This window comes from Periplaneta americana, chromosome 6 (genome assembly GCF_040183065.1).
Source record: "Periplaneta americana isolate PAMFEO1 chromosome 6, P.americana_PAMFEO1_priV1, whole genome shotgun sequence".
Lineage (NCBI taxonomy): Eukaryota > Metazoa > Arthropoda > Insecta > Blattodea > Blattidae > Periplaneta > Periplaneta americana.
In genome coordinates, this window is record NC_091122.1 from 116,838,216 (window position 1) to 116,855,707 (window position 17,492).

A 17,492-nucleotide genomic window follows, 5' to 3' on the forward strand; every position below is an offset into this window, starting at 1 on the left:
AGACTTCAGTTGTGCAGCTCAACAGTTAAATGCCAGTCAGAGTACACATAGGTTCAGTTTTGTAAATCATACTATAAAGACGGTAAATATGCCAAAAGTACGTCATTCAGTCAATTTAAAATCAAAACTAACAAGTTACATTTCAGAATTTAAAGAAGATGGTTTATCAACTGACAATAAAATATTATTTTGTAATTTGTGTCAGTGTGCAGTATCATCTACACAAAAGTTCCTGGTGCAACAACACATTACAACTAGTAAACATCAGGCCAACAAACAACTAAATTCCAAGCAGAGACAATTGTTTTTAACACAACCAACAACATCGAATGTAAGATCTGAGTTTAACATCGACCTGTGCCGTTCTCTCATCTCTGCTGATATTCCTCTCTACAAACTAAAGAATAAGGTCTTCAGGGAATTCCTTGAAAAATATACTCAACATACAATCCCGGATGAGTCAACACTTAGGAAGACGTATGCTCCATCCATCTACGATGAGACAATACAGAAGATAAGAGATGAAATTAAAGATAGTTCAATTTGGGTTTCCATTGATGAGACTCCCGACAAAGAAGGTAGACTTGTTGGTAATGTAGTTATCGGTTTGTTAAGTGAACAATATTCTGAACGAATTCTTTTACATTGTGATGTTCTAGAAAAGTGCAATAACAAAACTATAGTTAAACTGTTCAACGAAGCTATGGGTATCCTGTGGCCAAAGGGTATTATGTACGATAATGTGTTATTCTTTATTAGCGATGCTGCCCCTTATATGGTCAAAGCTGGACAAGCATTATCTGTTGTATATCCTAAATTGACTCATTTTACTTGTGTGGCGCATGCATTTCATCGTGTGGCAGAAGTGGTCAGAGACAATTTCCCTAAAGTAGATTTGTTGATTTCATCAGTGAAAAAAGTATTTCTCAAAGCTCCCAGTAGAGTTAACGTGTTGAAAGAAATGTACCCTGAAATTCCATTGCCACCAAAGCCAATTTTAACTAGATGGGGTACATGGCTAGAAGCAGTTGAATATTATGCCGAACATATAGACTCTATTAACAATGTTCTCCTTGCATTGGACTCTGAAGATGCAGTCTCAATTGATACTGCGAAAACAGTTACCTGTGACATAAGTGTGAAGAATGACTTAGCTCACATTCAGCATACATTTTCATGCATCATAAAAACGCTCAAAAGTCTCCAAAATAGGCACCTTTCACTATCTGAAAGTTTTGAAATTATAAATAGTACTGTGGAACAACTGAATCGTGGTAGAGGTAAAGTTGCAGATGCAGTAAGAGCTAAGGTGGACACTGTACTTTGAAAAAACCCTGGATATGAAGAACTACAAAAGGTTGTTGCTGTGATGAGTGGTGAATCAACAGTGAAGATTAACTTGGACTTATCCCCAGCAGACATTGTGAAATTGAATTATGTACCAGTTACTTCTTGTGACGTCGAACGCTCTTTTAGTCAGTATAAATCTATCCTCAGAGACAATAGAAGAAGATTCACTTTTCAGCACTTGAAAGAAATGTTTGTAACCTATTGTTATGGTAACAGACAATAAAAATTGTGTTTTGTTGAAACTACATTGGAAGATAAGGTACGTCCATTATATTTTTTGTTTTTGTTTGATTAAAATGTACCAATATTTAACGTACATAGTCATTTTTTTATAATTTTAAGTCCATATTTAATTCCATATTTTGGTAAAAATCCATATTTAATTCCATATTTTGGTAAAAATAACTACATATATATTTACATATTTCATATATTTTTAGTCCATATAAATCCGTTCCCTGCTGATTAATATCAACTGTGATACAAAAGTGTGTGACTCTTGTTCACATGGAATGTCTACTAATGTGTTACTTCCTCTTACCCCTCCAGTGACTTCCCCACCTTGCATGGACCAATGGACCATTTCATGATCTGCAAACAGTACCCTGAGGAAACGTTCAGCTAGAGTATGAGGCACATTGTTACCTTGCATTTCAGGTCTGATTATGTCCTATGACTATGAGGAATTGTATAACTTAGTATTAAAGCACACAGGTACTGATCTGGTATTCATTCATTCATTTAGTGTTCTGCCTAAGGGCAGGTCTTTCACTGCAAACCCAGCTTCCTCCAATCTTTCCTATTTTCTGCCTTCCTCTTTGTTTCCTCATATGATCCATATATTTTAATGTCGTCTAATCATCTGATATTTTCTTCTGCCCCGAACTCTTCTCCCATTCACCATTTCTTCCAGTGCTCCCTTCAGTAGGCAGTTTCTTCTCAGCCAGTGACCCAACCAATTCTTTTCCCTCTTCCTAATTAGTTTCAGCATCATTCTTTCTTCACCCACTCTTTCCAGCACAGCTTCATTTCTTATTCTGTCTGTCCACTTCACATGTTCCATTCTTCTCCATATCCACATTTCAAATGCTTCCATTCGCTTCTCTTCACTTCGTCGTAATATCCACGTTTCTGTCCCATGCAATGCCACACTCCATATACAAAGCACTACACTAGTTTCTTCCTTAGTTCTTTTTCCAGAGATCCGCAGAAGATGCTCCTTTTTCTATTAAAAGCTACCTTTGCCATTGCTATCCTCCTTTTGACTTCCTGGCAGCAGCTCATGTTACTGCTTATAGTACACCCCAGTATTTGAAACTGCCCACTTGCTCTACTGCCTCATTTAGAATTCGCAAGTTTATCTTCTGTATTTTTCTTCCTATGACCATGGTCTTCGTCTTGTTTGTATTTATCTTCATCCCATACTGCTCACAGCTGTCTTTTAGCTCCTGTAGCATATCCCTTAGTATCATCTCCTCTTCTGCTAACAAAACCGTATTATCAGCAAATCTTAAATGCACTTTATTCTTCTGCCTCCTACTATCAATCCTCCCATGTTCTGAAAATAGTTCTTCACCAAATCCTCCAAGTAGATGTTGAACAGGATAAGTGATAAAGTGCATCCTTGACATACTCCTCTTCCTAATTCACTTCCTTCTGACATTTCTTCTCCTATGCTGACTTTGACTTGTTTCATATAAAGATTACTCAATAGTCTTCTCCATTTCAAACCCACACCTATTTTCTTTAGGACCTCCATCAGTTTATTCTAATCCACTCTGTCAAAAGCCTTTTCTAGGTCCACAAATACTACATACACTTCTTTATTCTTCTGTAGGTATCTTTTGACGATTGTTCTTAGCAGTTCAATTGCATCTCTTGTAACTTTTTCCTTCCTGAAGCCAAACTGCTCTTCTTCCATCTTGGAATATAAACGTCAATTCAGTATTTGCTACAGAATCTTCGCCGAGTGTGATATTAGGCTGATTGTTGAACTGATTACATTTCTTGGCATTATTTTTCTTCGGGATTGGAAGCAACACTATATCGTAAAATCTTCAGGCCATTCACCTTTTTCATATACACTTTCAAAATTAGACAACTCCAGTTTCAGTCATTGGCGTACAGGTTAACACAAAGATCATGTAATGCTCTTTATGAATTTATAAATTTTTTGATCCACATTTCACAAAAATAAGCAAAATGCATTACTGCTCAACACATACAGTCTACATCATGTTTTGTTCTTAATTAATTTACAAATGTTTTGATCCGTATTTGAACAAAATGAGTAATAATGAATCTTGAATATTACAATCAATTTCAAAACCTTACAATCTGGTTAAATACCTTTGCACTCTCTTGTACAATTCTCATGTATCATGTATCATAAATGAATCATATTAAGAAAATGGTGAACAAGATTTTCATTCAAACTGTCATCATGAATATATTATTTTATAACCTGCCTCTGACTAAAACGCACAAAAATAATTCTCTTATGGGCGGGCAAAAGGAATTAAGTCCCTCTATGCGAAATTTACTTACAACTTACAAACGGCTTTTATGGAACCCACAGGTTCATTGCCGCCCTCACATAAACCAGCCATCGATCCCTATCCTGTGCAAGATTAATCCAGTCTCTAGCATCATATCCCACCTCCCTCAAATCCATTTTAATATTATCTTCCCATCTATGTCTCGGCCTCCTGAAAGGTCTTTTTCTCTCCAGTCTCCCAACTAACACACTATATGCATTTCTGGACTTGCCCATACATGCTACATGCCCTGCCCATCTCAAACGTCTGGATTTAATATTCGTAATTATGTCAGGTGAAGAATAAAATGCGTGCAGTTCTGCACTGTGTAACTTTCTCCATTCTCCTGTAACTTCATTCTTCTTAGCACCAAAAATTTTCCTAAGAACCTTATTCTCAAACACCCTTAATCTCTGTTCCTCTCCCAAAGTGAGAGTCCAAGTTTCACAACCATACAGAACAACCAGTAATATAACTGTTTTATAAATTCTAATTTTCAGATTTTTAGACAGCAGACACAGGAGGAATTTTCAAAGATTTAAAAATAACTGCTGTAAATCCGAAAAGTGATATGTTTAGGCTATTTCACGATTTTCTTTATTGTTGATGTCACTGGTTTAAGGATCTCTCTTAGGAAAACAGGTTTAATGAAGGAAATCTTATATCACTAAAAGTAATGAATTAAGCCCTTTTGCCCGGTCACCATACAATTGTTCCTTAATCATACACAAGCAAACAAAAACGCACTTCCAGAATAGTATCTAAACATTCAGACGAGTTTACATTATGTCAAATAAGTATATTTATATTAATAGAACAAGTACCAGTACACATAGTTTGCACAACAGCATTTTTCAGACACCAATCTCGTATAAAAATGGCTACCACTTTTCATATTTGTCCAAAAAAATGATTTCACAAATACAGGGCTAAGGATTTAGGATTCACATTGAGCTCCCTACTGAAAAAAAATGTTTTTCGCATATGATAAGATAAACACATAATTCGTGAAATGCATATTCAATTAACTGGAAAGTAGTTTATGACTTTTCGTATCTGCAGAAACTTCCAAATATCCACCTCCTGCTTGCATGCATATTCGTGTCATCTGTAATTATTGTTCATTACCAAATGGTGAAATTTATGCAGGATAATTGACAACATTTCTTGCCAAATCTCTCTTACTTGGCTAAGGAATTTACTTTTATTCTACACACATTTTTCTTCAACATTTCTTACAAATAACTTTCAGATACATGCTATTTTATACATCTGTTTTTATGTAGTTTACTGGATATAATATTAACACATGGTCAAAGTGAACAGAACAAGCCTATCACGTCACTTGAAACATTATTTATGTTCTCTGATTCTGAAACTTTAACTTTAGCAAATACAATGTGAAACATCACACAACTTTTACAGATATACAAGATGGAAGTGCAATAGCCTTGCAGATTTCCAGAGCTAATAGCTCATGTTGTAACAAAAAACTATAATAACATATTAGTGGAAAGTTCATAATTTTTTTCAGAAAAAAAAAAAAAAAAAAGTTTTTTCTCCCCCCCCCCAAAATGTTTAACAATCTCTTATTCGGTAACTATTGTGAGTAGGATTGTGATTTTTGTCCATATCAATAAGAAATTTAATAAAGAATAATTTATCTCTCTGGTATATTAGTGTTGATGGTTTATGTGTAAATTTAATTTTAAAAACCTCTAATTTCAAGCCACTGCACATGCGATAAGTGGCAACATTGAGGCACAGAGCAGCTCACCTACTCTGACACACCAAGTTTGCTGACTTCATATATCTGTTATCACGAGTAGAGTGTGTTAGTGGCGATGTTGCCGGACATCTGAAACTTCCAAATTAATTTTCTAATTAACCGTGTATTTAATCACAAAACGTAATATAGGTTTTCTATTAATTTACGTGTACCCTATCATCCTTTTCAATCTGCAAGGTTATTTCACTTCCACTCTGTATATGATGTTTGAGAACAAATTTCGTATATATGACTTATATTGGAGAAAAAGCGAATTTGTTAAGAAATTCCGATGAAAATAAGGTGATAGTATGGCCTTATCTTGAAAAAGACGAGATCTGCAAAAAGACCAATTCTACCCATGACTAGCTCGAATGAGAACTTGCATGAAGTTTTTGACCATTTTCAAGAGAAAATTCTTCTTCTTCTACTTCATCATCGTCGTCGTCGTCGTCGTCGTCGTCCTCATCATCATCATCATCATCATCATCATCATCATCATCATCATCACCACCACCACCACCACCATCAATTACAACTGTGGTGATATCAATACAGATTCCTCTGTATATGACGCCACTGGATGTACAGAAATGTTCTTTGCCACAGGGCGCTTGTTATATAAGTCAAAGTTCAACAGCATTTGTTGGGTGTTGCATGCAGTACCCCTATCTGTTGTGAGCTACTGAAGGGATTATTCATTCATGCGTGATATAGTGCAAGCTATTGTGTTTTTCTAATTGTGTGAGAATATTGAAGTGATTACTCATTCGTGCATAGTGTAACACAAGCGATTGTGTTTTTTCTAATTGTTTGAGAATGGTGTATAGCATATTGCAGCGAGTTTTTGGTGGTTTAATTTATGCAAAATGTAGAAAAAAATTGTGTATATCTAACAAGTCATTTCGGACATTTCTCAATAAGAGATTAGTCGAGTGTTTCAGAACAATCTTTAGGTATGTCAAAAATGTATTGAAGCAGGAGGACACTTTAAACATCTCTTTTTATATAGGCAAAATGTACTTGTATTCATTTCTAAGTTGTTTATAAACATTTTCTCCGCTAGACAGGTTTTATAGCTGAAGTTACTAAGGTAGAAACAGTGGTTGATTTTACAGTATCTGTGCTGCTGAACTTATGGTGTGAGAGAAGTGTCATATATGGAGGACCCTGTATTTAAACAAATAAAATGAAGGCTCCTGTTAAGGTTACTGCCCATGTTACTCCTCTTTTCTTCCTATGAGCTGACTAAAGGAAACATTTACAAGACTGTATACTTTACTGCAAAACGCATAAAAGACGTACTTAATCCACTTTGCCATGACTGGGCAATATTTATCCAAAGTGATCCAAAACTACATTATATGACAGTAATACGTAATTTTTGGTGGGTTATTTTGCGATGCTTTATCAACTGCTGTGTTAACTAGCGTCTGAATGATATGAAGGTGATGTCGGCGAGATGAGTCCAGGGTCCAGCACCAAAAGTTACGCAGCATTTGCTCTTAATGGGCTGAGGGGGAAACTCCAGGAAAAACCCCAACCAGGTATCTTGTCCCAACCAGGATTTGAACCCAAGCTCACTTGTTTCACAGTCAGGCATGCTAACCGTTCCTCCACAGCGTTACTTGTATACACTACACCATCTGTCGTCATGTCCCAAATTTGTGAAATTACATTAATGACGTGTTGTAAAGGTCTTCAGAGCAGAGAAAAACTTTTTACGTGATTTTATTGACTTTATATTCTTCCTACAGGCTCCTCTATAATCACTCTAAAAACTCGCAAGTGTCAAACCAAGAAATGGTTTCGATATTTCCCAATCACAATAAAGCAGACACAAGATGTCATTCATAAGAGAGTGCAGGTTTTTACAGCTAGTAAACAGTTTCTAATACTATGAACAACTTTCCAAACATGTTAATAGCAAAATCTCTTGTTGAAACAAGAGGTCATAATGGAACAGAACATATGCTAAGAGAAGCGATTGATAAGTTCTTCATTAATTTATGAAGAATGAAGTAATATGTAAATGCACAAATAATGATTTCGAATGACAAATAAAGACTAAAACTAAAATAACTGTTGAATGAGTTGAGTTTCCATTTACCAATAGCAAGTCAGGGAAAATGTAATTCACTTTATGAGGTAGTATGTGAATAAAATGAGAGAAACTGTAACTGAAAAGAAAATGAGACAACTGCTTTCTGAACTTAGGGATAATACTACTCGTAAATGATTGAAAATATAACAACAGCAATTAATATGAAAGAAACTCATTTTTATTGTTCCAAAATGTGATATGATAATTTTATTGTTCTACGAGAATGTCAATTTTATCAAACCCTGGTTGAAAGAAGTTACCTGGTTGGGGGTTTTTTCTGGGGTTTTACCTCAACCAATTGAAGCAGAATGTTGGGTAATTTTCAGCATTGGACCTCAGACTCATTTTCCATCATTAATTCACATAATTATCATCATCCATGCCATACTCCAGGTTAAGTTCACAATGCAGCATGCTGTACTTGTACAAGAGTGTGACTGTTTCTCTACCCAATCATTCACAGAATAGGAGTGGTAATCACAATAAGCCTCAGCCTGCAGTGTAAACCTTCAAATTCCTTCTCTGAAGATAAAAAAGGAGGGAAATAGGAAAAAATGTATTTTTGAAAGTTCACTGTTGACACTTTATTTCTTTATTTTCAGTTCGATTTGTCCAAAAAATAAAATAGTTCAATAGCAACGTTTTAACCTACCTTCAATTATATACTCCGGCCATGCATTATTTTCTGTCCATCTTGTCCAGAAAAAGAAATAATTTTTGTAAATTTATACCTCATCTCCAACTAGCGTTCCCAACCATACAAGATTCGATGGCATTGGCTAGGAATTGTGCGCTAAGTCCTGAAGGAAGTTTTTACTTCACCAGGATGGCAAAAATCCCGAAATTAGAATTTAGAATTATTTCCTATCAGTAACACTTCTTGAGCATGGGTTATGTGTAAACGAAAGGAAGTTTGAGTCAAGTATATATCTTTTTTTTTTTCTTTTTTTTTTTTACTACATCTTACTATATCTTTGAAACTGGATGATTTTGAACTGTCAGTTTTTTTTTTTTTTTCTGTTTTGTCTTTGAACACTCTATCCACATGGAATGATCTAGAATTCTTTATTAATGGTCTTCCTGTCCTCTAGTGTTTTTCTCTTTGCGGCCTGACTCCAAGTTCGACATATATGTTGACATAATAAGTGAACTGCCATTATACAAGGAGCGCGCTCAATGGAGTGACTTGATGGTCAGGATTCCACAGTAATATGCACTGCTGGACGAAGAATCTATGTAAAGATTAAATTTTGGCCCTACAGAATATATCTGTCATTGTAACAATGATTATTATGTTACCATAAATCAAAAGTAGGAGTTAATAGAGAGCTGTTAGAAATGTTTGATGAACCAAATATAGTATAGTTTATTAAGGAAGGTAGATTAAGTAGACTGAGACAAGTGATGAGTATGCCAGAAAATGGACTACGTAAGGGAAATTGGAAAGAAGAAAATGAAAATACCGTAAATAAAGGAAATGTAGCACTAACAGCAATAAAAGATTAATTGATATTTACAGAGCAATGATTGAAGCAAAGATATTATATAATGTTAAGATCTGGGAAAATTACTTATCACAAGTAAATGTAGACAGAATAAGATCGAAATTTTGTTATACTGTATATATATATATGACACACACAAACATACATACAAGGTGATTCACGAGAAAAGGAGAGGAAGACCTATACCCAGATAGTTCGAAGATATAGGGGATGACCTGAGCAGAGCTGGTGTAAGAAGATGGAAATAGCAGGCACAGGACAGAGAGGAATGGTTTTAACTATCACAGGTCCTTCATGGACTATAGCATTAGTGATGGACGAATAAATAAATGAATCAATGAACCAATGAATGAATGAATGATGAATGGATTCTATACATCAATTAATACCAGAGGATCCAGCATCTCATGTAAATTTCTGTTGATGAATGTTGCAATTTGTTCATGATGTACTGTAGTTGATTCATCTCTTTTAATCATAACTGACGAAGCTTTGTTCTGCTTAAATATGAACGTATTGGGACAGTGAAAATCTCTATTTAGTTCATAGTTTCTCTTCATGATCAAAAAGTGGCGGTGTGATGTGGCATTATTGCACAGAGTAACTAACCCTATTTTCTTTCACGACACAGTTAACTTGGAATGTTATGTTTGAAACATACTGCAACCGTTTTTTGCGACTTTGACCGAGGAAGAAAAACAGCATGCCTGCTTCCAACAGGATAATGCCGCGCTGTGTATGTAGAGCTCATTACTCAATGCATGTGCTAGAACAGGTGTTGGATGAACAGTTAATTAGTCGTGAACTTTGGCCACCTTGTTACTCTGATTTATGTGCCTGTGATTTCTATCCATGGGAAAATTTAAAGCAGAAAATGTATAGAAACAATCCACGTACTTTTGAAGCTCTGGAAAATAACACAGGCAAGTAATAAGTGAAATTACAGAAAACGAGCTTCAGCAGGCACTTGAAAATCGTCTATGCTGATGCAATGTTTGTATTTAGAAAGGTAGAAATCATTTTCAACAGCTGCTTTACATAATTTTCAACATGATTAGGCCTACTTACTTATTTACTTTACTGAAGTGCATATTACATCTTAACTCTCCCCACCCCCTAGCCTACAACCGCATCTCTGCAACTCCTGTACCAGAACAGGCAGAACAGATCTTTCTAGCACTTGCCCATGCTACAACCCATCGAAGTGTTGGCAAATTATAAATGGTCCTCTCTTGTACAACCAGAAACTAAAGTACAGTATATGTAGTTGTATTTGGTACATTGAAAAAGCAGTGATAACCAACAGTAGAAAATTGACCAGAATGATAGAGAACTACTTAAAATAATTCCTCTGTTACTCTCAGAAAACTATAGTCTGAATTTAGAACAGTCAGATCTCTTTCCATTTCATGTTAGTAAGTATTGTTGATAGAGATATATACACTTTTCAACAAGACAGAGCCACATACCATACATCAAACGAATCCATGGAACTAATTGAAAGTTGTTTTGATGACCAGATAATTATCAACTTGTGGCCACCGAGATCTCCGGATTTGACAACACCGACTTCTTCCTATTGGGTTACTTAAAGGACAGAGTTCACACCACATGCCCCCAGGCATTGGACGATTTGAAGTAGAACATTACACACGAGATCAATGGTATCCTCTAATGAGTGGCCAGTAACATGGGACAACATATTGAGTTGTGCCTTGAGCAGGAGCGAGGGCATTTTCAGTATTTTCTATAGAAGTTAGTAATCTTCCCAAACATACTCTACATTTGAGATATAACAAATTATGGTTAGCTTCATTTTTGTTGAAATAAATAAAGAAATGTATCAGTTTTATATGAATCACTCAGCAGCAGCAGCAGCAGTAGTAGTAGTAGTAGTAGTAGTAGTAGTAGTAGTAGTAGTAGTAGTAGTAGTAGTAAATGATTATCAGAAGAACTTTCACAAAAACAGCGTCTTTTAAAACTGGTTTTTCTAAACTAGTAAATGTTTCAAAAAAGGAATAAATCCTAAAAAGGATTCCAAATGTTTAATTTAATAATAATAATAATAATAATAATAATAATAATAATAATAATAACAACAACAAATCTAATCTGAGGAAAATATAGGCTAATAATCAACAAGAAACATCTTGTAATCATATGTATACAAACTTTGCTCAATATGCCATCACAAGAAAAACAAGTCTTACCCAAGTTGATACAATACCGTAGGCTGCTAAGGGATAATGATAAGAATTTATCATTTTCTTATCATCTTACGAGTATATGACACCTTTTAAAATAAAATACTGTTGAAACACTGTTTCTCCTAAAAAGCCTTGGATTTTTATTACACTAAATGGAACTATAAAATGTAATTTCCAAAGCATTTCCACTTAAAGATTTTGGGTCCATCATGACTTTTCCTTCCGTATTAAGTACAAGGTGATGTTCATTTAGTAACCAAGCTTTTAAACTCCAGCATTTTCGAAAAAATATATATACTGTATATTAGAAGTACCTAATTACATATTTCTAAGATCAAGTCTTTATAGAAATACAAAATCGAGTATATCACAGTAAATGGAAATGGTGCAAATTCAGCGACAATACTACTCTGTGCATGGCTACTGTAAAAACAATAATTCATGGTTTTCTTCTTTACCTTCTCTATATGTTAAACTAAATAAGGGTATAAAGAAACTACTAGCAAGACATACAGTAAAAGAACAACTTTTAAGCTTTACTAGCCTATAGCTTGGAAATTATTTATTTTTTCTTCATGATAATTTCTCCGAGTTAATGTTCACCAGAATTTACTACAAACTACCCTGATAATGATGATGATGATATGATGATAATAATAATAATACGCCTAATAATAATAATAATAATAATTATTATTATTATTATTATTATTATTCCACAATTTGGGACATCTGGCTGACATTATGGCTGACCACTAGGATCAACAATACAAAGCAGAAATTAATTTAAAAATAAAAATACAATATGATTTGCGGAGAGAATACAAAACAATGATAAATTTAAAAATAAAGTAAAATTTGATTTCGGAGAAACATGATCAGTTGGAAGTCCATACCAATACTATTACATATCAGTAACTTTCTGAAAATTACAGTTGAACTTAAGCGACCATAGTCAGCGTGACACCTCGACTACAGCAACAGTCATTAAAGCGACCATAGTCAGCATGACATCTCGACTATAGCAAGTCATTAAAGTGACCATAGTCACCATGACACCTCGACTACAGCAAGTCATTAAAGCGACCATAGTCAGCATGACACCTCGACTACAGCAACAGTCATTAAAGTGACCATAGTCAGCGTGACACCTCGACTACAGCAACAGTCATTAAAGCGACCATAGTCAGCGTGACATCTCGACTACAGCAACAGTCATTAAAGCGACCATGGTCAGCATGACACCTCGACTACAGCAAGTCATTAAAGCGACCATAGTCAGCATGACACCTCGACTACAGCAACAGTCATTAAAGCGACCATAGTCAGCATGACACCTCGACTACAGCAACAGTCATTAAAGCGACCAGTCAGCATGACAACTCGACTACAGCAACAGTCATTAAAGCGACCATAGTCAGCATGACACCTCGACTACAGCAACAGTCATTAAAGTGACCAGTCAGCGTGACACCTCGACTACAGCAACAATCATTAAAGCGACCATAGTCAGCATGACATCTCGACTACAGCAACAGTCATTAAAGCGACCATAGTCAGCATGACACCTCGACTACAGCAACAGTCATTAAAGCGACCATAGTCAGCATGACATCTCGACTACAGCAACAGTCATTAAAGTGACCAGTCAGCGTGACACCTCGACTACAGCAACAATCATTAAAGCGACCATAGTCAGCATGACATCTCGACTACAGCAACAGTCATTAAAGCGACCATAGTCAGCATGACACCTCGACTACAGCAACAGTCATTAAAGCGACCATAGTCAGCATGACACCTCGACTACAGCAACAGTCATTAAAGCGACCATAGTCAGCATGACACCTCGACTAGAGCAACAGTCATTAAAGTGACCAGTCAGCGTGACACCTCGACTACAGCAACAATCATTAAAGCGACCATAGTCAGCATGACATCTCGACTACAGCAACAGTCATTAAAGCGACCATAGTCAGCATGACACCTCGACTACAGGAACAGTCATTAAAGCGACCATAGTCAGCATGACACCTCGACTACAGCAACAGTCATTAAAGCGACCATAGTCAGCATGACATCTCGACTACAGCAACAGTCATTAAAGCGACCAGTCAGCATGACACCTCGACTACAGCAACATTCATTAAAGCGACCATAGTCAGCATGACACCTCGACTACAGCAACAGTCATTAAAGCGACCATAGTCAGCATGACACCTCGACTACAGCAACAGTCATTAAAGCGAACATAGTCAGCGTGACACCTCGACTACAGCAACAGTCATTAAAGCAACCATAGTTAGCATGACACCTCGACTACAGCAACAGTCATTAAAGCGAACATAGTCAGCGTGACACCTCGACTACAGCAACAGTCATTAAAGCGACCATAGTCAGTGTGACACCTCGACGACAGCAACAGTCATTAAAGCGACCATAGTCAGCGTGACACCTCGACTACAGCAACAGTCATTAAAGCAACCATAGTCAGCGTGACACCTCGACTACAGCAACAGTCATTAAAGCAACCATAGTCAGCGTGACACCTCGACTACAGCAACAGTCATTAAAGCGACCATAGTCAGCATGACACCTCAACTACAGCAACAGTCATTAAAGTGACCATAGTCAGCATGACACCTCGACTACAGCAAGTCATTAAAGCAACCATAGTCAGCGTAACACCTCGACTACAGCAACAGTCATTAAAATGTACAGCTTTTATTGTATTATTTTTATAACGACGTAATTTTAGTAAGTAACTCGTTTATACCGACATTTAGCAACAGTGTAAATTCTTTAAAAATTCATGTTCCATATACCTACATCAAACAGAGACTGTCATTGATAAGAATTCCCGGGTAATCAGTAATATCATTACTTAGCGATTAATAATGTTCTGTGTTACTGTGGCAAAAAAAATTTTCGAGACAAGAAATGGAATTCTAACAAAAAAAGAGGGTGGATTATGGGATGGGCCAAACTCTTTCTTCTGTGGTGCCAGCAATCCTTTCCAAACAATAGCAGGGCATGTTGTGAACTGTACTGTAAACCAGACATTCAGTTCAGACTGTAACTTCAGATATTCAATTTGCAAACAGGTGTTACATGCAATACAATGGAGCAAAGTACAAAGAAAAAAAAGTTTTAAGTGTGGAAGATAAAGTGAATGTTATAAAACAAATTGAGAGTGGTAAAAAAAAAAAAAAAAAAAAGCTGGTGTGTGCTGTGAATTTGGTTTGGTTAAGGAAGAATGGAAAATGATTTACAGATGCAGTATTTTGCAAAATGGAAGCAGGAAAAAATTACAGATTTCTTCAACCCACATTTTTGGTATGTTCTGAGTGCTGTATGCATTTTAATTACTGTACAACAAAGTATTTTACTCCGTATTTCAATATTTTCTATAATCCAGCTTATTTTCATTTTTCAAAATAATAAACAAAAGCAAGAATGATGCCAAGCATTAAAAAAAAGTTATAACTACTGTAGGTCTATATAAAATTACAAATTAAGTGATAGTTTTGTAAAAAACGTAATATTGTGAATGTAGCCTATTTTTTTTCTAATTTTATTTACTTTTATTGCAACACTGTTATTGCACTAGTCTTTGGTCTGTTCGATGATGCCATAACAAAGTTCAACTGTACTTGTCATTTCACTCATTAAAATTATGTGGGTAACTGTTATATACAAAAACGAACGCTGTTCACATTCTGCACCAGTACAAGCATATAAGCAATGGGGCTATATTTGCTATAAGTACAGATGCTACTGTATTCTAAGACTGCAAGCAGCACTCACAAAAATCATACCCGAGATAGAAATGAAATGAGTTGATTAGTTGTTACCAGTTCCAGATATGATCAATGAAGACAATATTAGGAGCTCTGTTAGCAAGGCAGCATGAATAATTTCTGTCTGATATGAGGTCATATGTATGAGTAAAGTGGAATTCATTACCATCAATGATAACTAGCAGAGTATTTAAATTTTAAAGTGAGAGATATATAGACGGAAAATTTTGCTTGGAGCTTTCTCATTCAAGGGCAGGTACTACACGATCAAGTCTCCCACCTTTACTTCTCTTTCCATCACTGTAAGTAGGATAAGAATTTGTAAATCACGGATCTCAGGTAAGTACACGTACAGAAACCACATAACCATCGTGGTCGACTTATAAGGCATGTATTAAAATAGATTTCCTGTCTGACATTCAATTTCCATTTCACAAGTCTGCAGTGTTTCTTTGTAAACTGACCTATTTCGACTATTAGATTATGTCTCCACAAATTATTAACTTCATATTTCGAACAAAATGCCTTAGAATAACAACACAATATATGACAAGTGGCACGAAGAAAACTTGTACATATAATAGCATTAAAGAACCTATGGACCAAATGTCTCACGTCATCAGGCACAAAATGAAAAAGAAATTACTAGATAAAATCCAATAAATAATTATCCACAGCATAAAGAATTTGATAATCCACATAAACCTTGAAAAGAAGAAGTTGCAAATTTCACTTTAGAAACAAGACATGATTGTCTAGATTTTTATCCAAAATAAGAAAATTTTGGATTGTGCTCATATTAGAAAAAAAAAAAGTCAACACTTTCATTACGAAAAAAAAAAAAACTACTTCCAACGTGTGAAAGTTTAAGCGGATATAGCAAAAGGCTTGACGCCTTCATATGAAGATGCCAGAAGGCAAATAGGCTTAGATTAAAATTACATGTTTGAAGCCACTGAAAAACAAACAAGAATATCAATGGGAAATTTGTTCATAAGCTATGAAAAAAACATTTCATTAATCTGAATTTGCTGTCGTATGTCGTTAGATTATGTTATGTCATGTTATGCTAAGTTACTTAAGCTCAGTTCAGTTTAATTTAGAAATTACTACAATAAAATGTTATTTCATTATATTAAAATGTCCAAAACAAATCATTCTACCATATAAACTAGGTAAAAGGAACACGTGATATTAGCTGACATAGGAAGAGAGGTGGTGCTAAAGTTTAAGCAGGTTCAATAACCTTACCTCCATGGACGATTGGTGATTATGATGATGGTGGTGAGGGAGAGGTAAAGGAGAGAGAAGAAGAGGGAGAGGGGAGAAGTTACTCACGCTCTGTCCTTAAGATTTAGTAAAAAATTATTGTAATTGCTAGCTTCTATGTTACAACTATTTCTTAATATTAATCACTGAATTTATACACCTTGGCACTCTATTCCTCTTTAGGCCAACTTCTGCAACGTATGTTACATTTAATCACAGAAATTAATTCGATGTTCTTTCCGTAATTGTAATTTACACAATGAAAGTGTTCTCTCCTCGTGGAACTTACAGTCACTTTCTTCTATCTTACTGATAGAGGAAATCTACTGATAGAGAACAATTCTCTGATATAATCCGTGGCTATGATGCAATTACAGAACACCGGAATACAGTAAGTATACTGATAGTTTGTGGTTCGGGTATTTTCTACCACAGGTCTCCTACAATAATTAATGTATGCTAGAGGCATTAATCCAACATTACACAACTTCATTATCATTATATAGAAATATTATACAGAATAAGCTTATAATACCGGTATATACAGAAGAAATATACATACATTATTTTGTATGACACTAGTACTGTAAATTCAGAAAATGTTAATCACTTTTCACAAAAACCATAATGTGGGTAAATTCTTTAATCATTATCCACTACATTCAAGACTGAATTTTCCATACTCCACTGCGTTCTACTACAAAAACAACAGAAAAGAATAGGCCCAAGGCTACTCATACTATTCACAGTAGTACCATATTTGGATATTTTATATTAGTAACACCACACGCTAAGTCTTGAACCCTGTATTGTAGACTACGGTCACTAATTTCCGACAATTTTATGCCATTCCCACGTTGAATAAAAATAGTGAGGTTATGTTAACGAATGGAATAGTAATTTCTCACTCATTTAGATCTACTATGATACACTATCGGCATTTCGACATCCC

The 17,492-nt window shown here is 35.4% G+C and overlaps 1 protein-coding gene across 3 annotated transcripts in view; it reads right to left on the bottom strand.

The window, feature by feature from the left end:
* The window catches only part of LOC138701664 (uncharacterized), a 148,666-nt gene that overhangs the window by 99,201 nt on the left and 31,973 nt on the right, over window positions 1-17,492 (bottom strand). Inside the window, exon 1 of one of the 3 annotated variants that reach the window (XM_069828798.1) lies at window positions 16,701-16,795. The exons of the other annotated variants lie outside the window; for them this stretch is intronic. The gene's annotated coding sequence lies outside the window, so the exon portion shown is untranslated. Of the gene's footprint in view, window positions 1-16,700; window positions 16,796-17,492 lie in introns of those variants that run through there. 3 annotated transcript variants of the gene reach the window in all.